Below are 5,136 nucleotides of genomic sequence, written 5' to 3' on the forward strand. Positions count from 1 at the left end.
TAGGTCCTACCACAGTTGTCAAAAAAAAAAATGGGAATAAACACAATGGTCTCCTACAGACATTCCAAGACGGATGGATGGCCTATATAAAATATACAGTATATACATACATGTATGTAAAGAATGAGATGAATATGTGCAAATATAGGCAATAATGAGTAGATAAATATGGGTCTGGTACAAAGGAGTAACTATATACATAACTATAATGTATGTATAACCGCAAATTGTTAGTGGTTAAAGGGACTATCATGACCAAGAATCACTATCACGTCACCCCAATCCTATCCACAGGCACCGTAAGGAGGTATGTCCCAGCATATGTCCCTGGGAACAAAGGATTTCCTAAGTCAGTCAGTAGAGCTGCTCTGTAATAGAAATCTACCACTAAAGATGCTCATCTGCTTGGTACAGTGGGTGAGCGGTGTTGGACATGATGGACAGCATTTTGTTCAAGGTCCTCCTTTCCAGAACCAGCTCCTTAACTCCTAACTACCTTGTTTAATCATGTTGCATCTCTGCTTTTGAGGTTCCCTCCCCAACATACTACACCATAGAAGAGAATGCTGACAGTAGACAATATACATTTGTAGAAGTCTAGACCTGTATGTGCAGGGAATATAAACATTTTCTCTAGTTTGGTATTAATTGATTACAAGTGTGCCAAAGTAATTAAGAGTAATTTTATAAACAAACCAATGGAGTTTCCCTTTAAGATTTGATGGAAAGGTTGGGCTTCCCTAAAATTTGCAATGAAATGTTTGGTTATTAGTAAGTTCAGTGGTAAGTTGCTTTCCCTCAGACAAGTAGCAGACACATCTCAATATCAACTGTTCAAAGCAAATAATTGCATGCAGTCAGGATTGTTTAACAATGTAGAAAGAAATACAAATCAGAAAAGACCATTGAATTTAAAGGTGTGCCCAAATGTTTGACTGGTAAACCTATACAGTTTATCATATACAGCAAATATACTGTACTGTGGTGAAATCATGAGCCATCCCTCATTTATTTATATTTTGCGACTGCCAAAAAAAAAAAAAAAACTGACTGTCTTGTATTTTAATAGAGTCTTGAGGAATAATTCTCCAGGCTTCCAGAATGACTTTTATTTTTGTCACTAATTTTTTTGGAAAGATTTTGGCTTTTCATTTCCGTCCAGTGCCTGTACCTGACCAGTTTCTGAAGAACGTTTTTTTGTTTGTTAAGCCACACAGTGACCTATGAATCATTCAAGCAAAAAACATTTAAATTAAGGCATAGAACTTTGCAGCCTGTCCCAGTAAAGAATTGTTTCTATTTTATTTATTCTACATACTTTATTTTCAATTAATATAAAAAAGGGGTGGCCCAAGACTTTTTTGCAGTACTGTATATCTTCTACCACTCACATAGAAAATAATTGACACAAATGTCAGTCCCGGGGGAGCGGTGTCATTCTTTCATCCTCAGTTCATGTCCTTCACACCATGTCCTTACAGTCTGACAGTGGTTTCATGGGAGTAGGTTTTAATGGAACCACACAGCATGTAGATTTTTTTTTTTCAGACTCTTTCAGTGAAGCCAGTGACAATGGAAAAATCCACCAACTCTTCAACATATGAATGGACATATGAATATTACTATGATTATGTGGATCCTGTACCTGTGGATGCGAGTAAACTTAAATATAACAGATGTGGGTTCTTCTTGTATCTGAAATGTAATACCTGTAAGCAATTCTTAAAGTTTATCATAATATCTAAAATGCCATTTCTCTGATTTATTTTAGATGTTATTGTTATAATATTATGGATCACTATGGCTGCATTTATTGGACTATTGTTCTTGATCTTGTCAAGTATGTCAGGGATCAAGCACCTTCCAAGGTAAGGACTAAACTTGAAATAATTGACAATGTTGTACTAAAAGCAGATTAAATTTTAAACTAGCATAAAAATACAAATCTTGTTTTCTACAATTACAGGATTTACCCATTTCTAAATGGAATACATTATATGCCTCATTATATACCAAAATATGATACATTATATGCCACTTAATACTTTAGAGATAAAGTGGTAAGAACATATCTCTTGTGTTGGACAGGCATCAGAGTAGCAGGAGAAAGCCAAGAAGAGAAAGAAATTCCTCTTCATCTAAATCTATGGTATGAGAACTTCACACACAAAAAGGCCAAAGTGCAAAATGTTATCGTGGATTCTTCTACTTTAAATTTTCTGAATCAAACAGACCCTCTTAATATCCACCTAAATAACTGTTCTGTGTTTAGCTGTTTCTGCTTTAGAGTCAGAAACAAATTTCACCTTTTGCTGTCCTTTCTTTTCAAACTGCTAATATTTGCTGTGCACGTGGATGTGCATTTTTTTTTTTTTTTGTGAAGGTGTGTGATAATGCTTGTCAGTATTCCATACATTTATCAACTACTGGCTTGTTCATTTAAATAAAGCAGTAACTATTTATAGCCTGAAAGAATAGCCAAGAATATTTATATAAAGAAATTAATAATATCTTTTTTTAATTAGATATATAGCTGTATTTAAATGCAAAATTAAGATTACCATTATCAGAGTGATGATCAATGAATTTAAATTGAAAGCATAATTTTGGGTAATGTTAATAACTCCTTTTATGTTCATTTTTATTTAGATGTGACAAACTGTTATGGTTGAAGTGTTTAAACAACCAATATCTAATATATTGTTGCTTGTCAGTAAAAAACAGAACTGATGATAGTACGAATAGTATGATAACTATTCATAAATCCATTTTCTCTTAAAACTGTATATTTTAATTCCTCATTTTAAATAAATTAATAAAGCATATAATTAATCCACACGGAGCAAATGTTTTACATACAAGCTGTGTCATAAAACCTTATTTTATTAACACTAACAAACCACTTAAGCCATATAGCTGAATGTGTGTCAACATACATTAGAAAGATTAGAAATACCCCCTTAATGTTGTGGGGGGAGAGAGACTGACTCAAGGCTAGAGCTGCTGACCTTGTGTTGTGGACATAAGCATTACTGTTTACTTACTTTGTCTTGTTTAACACTGATGGTGTTTTGCTTGATCGACATGGTTAATTTGTCCAAGATTCTATGGCAAGGCTGGGTGAGAGATAAATGATGCATCATTACCTTCAAACTAAAGTTTTATTTGGAAAGGTACAACGATTCACATAGTGTTATCAGTAGATGTCTGTTTATAACAGAACTGAAGTTAAGAGACATGTAGATCACACAAACATATCTTAAATAGACAAGCATTCTCAAACATATAAAAGCTTTTTATCATTGGAAAAGATCAGGGAAAAAATGTAATGAAAATATTTTAACATTTTAGACCACCAGCATGTGGAGTATCCCCCACTTGCTATTTTCTAGCCTAAAAGTAGTTCTTGCTACATCATGCATACCCCTTTTTCTATTACCAATTGCCCTAAAAAAGGTTTTTTTTTTTTTTTTTTAAATACACAATATAATTTACATAGAAAACTTTTAATTTACTAATTGGACAGGAGGGCCCAATATGTCATAGACAGACTATTCAAATGTTTTATACTGCTGGGACTTCAACGTAAACAATCCACTACGATTGAGGCATATTACAAAATTCAGTTCAGTGCTCAGCAGTCACTGTCATTTTCTTCTTTCTGCAGTTATTTTCTTCCCCCTTTATTCCTTACTTTGGTTCAATTGCAGCAACAATGTAAACATTGTATTTTCTAAAAACATTAATCCCCACTACCTTGATCTGGATTACTGAAATAATACACACACGTGCACACACAAAGTAGACAATAAGAAAGCCAAAACAACCCAATCCAGTGAGTTTATTTGAAAAACAGATTTTTCATGTTTAACATAAATTAATCTACTTCTGTTTATGTTTGGTGTGTAAGCAAAAAAAGCAAAAAAAAAAAAAAAAAATCTAAGCCTTAAATAAACTAAAATAGGCAGCTAATGTGATAAGTGAAGGAACTACTTTGTACAATTTTTACAAAAACATTAACAAAACATAGTACTGACTAAGAAAGAAGACAGGACTCAACTGAAAGCCATCTGTTTTTATGGCTTTATCGTTTACTGATGTCCTGCAGGCTTCTCTATGTACAGTTTTTTCTATGTCTATAGTATGCTACAATTTAACAGTACTAAAATGTATATTTATCTACTATGTAAAATATTTACATTTTTATTGACTGAGTTTCCTATAACATCAACTTTGGGCTTAGCACATGGACACTTGTTTTGAACATGCACTAGCAACGCACAACATTCAGTCTTCATCATGCTGAATCTCCCACAATAATCTATTTTGGGCTTTAAATGAATTGTGAAGAAAAGTTCTTCATGTGAAGAAATGGCACTTTTAAGAGGCAAAAGAAACAAACACTTTCTATTAAAATAAGCAGCAAATTATATGAATCAAAAACACAAATACTTTATATGACAATACCATTAATTGTATTGTCTTACAGAACACAGAATATACCATAATCAAGTCAATAATCAAAAATATAATTAAATAAACAAAAATTAATATACAATATTAATATTATGTGTCAATCCCCACAGATTTATTATTTGAATGAATGTCATATATTGCATTTAGGTAAAATGCGTATATTTCTTTATATATATGCTTATATGGAAGCCTTGTTGGTGTGTGTTAATAAGGAGGCTTCAGAGTTCAAACTGTGAATTTGGTTTTTTTGACATGTCAAGTAAAACAAAAGTTACCATTACCTTTAAAAACTGAAAATTTTGCCAATATTGGAATATGGAAATGACGTCACAAAAACATAGAACTCTTAAAATGATTTTTTTTCTCTATATATATTTTTTTTGTCATAGAAACAACCAGAAACAACCATAAAGAGACAAGATTATGTGTATCTGTGCTATTTATTGGCCTATGTGACCCAGTTTCAAATTTGTTGCTCAGTCATGTTTGGAAAGTTGGCTAAAATAAACTAAAATTCAGTTCATCATATTACCTATTTTGCCTTTAAAACAGTGTCACTCTATACTGCACAATCATGAGCCCTACTGTATATATGTAAAAAAAAAAAAAACAGCAAATAAAACAAACAAATAATGGCTAAAATGCTCTGAACTCCTTAAG

This window comes from Clarias gariepinus, chromosome 11 (genome assembly GCF_024256425.1).
Source record: "Clarias gariepinus isolate MV-2021 ecotype Netherlands chromosome 11, CGAR_prim_01v2, whole genome shotgun sequence".
NCBI lineage: Eukaryota > Metazoa > Chordata > Actinopteri > Siluriformes > Clariidae > Clarias > Clarias gariepinus.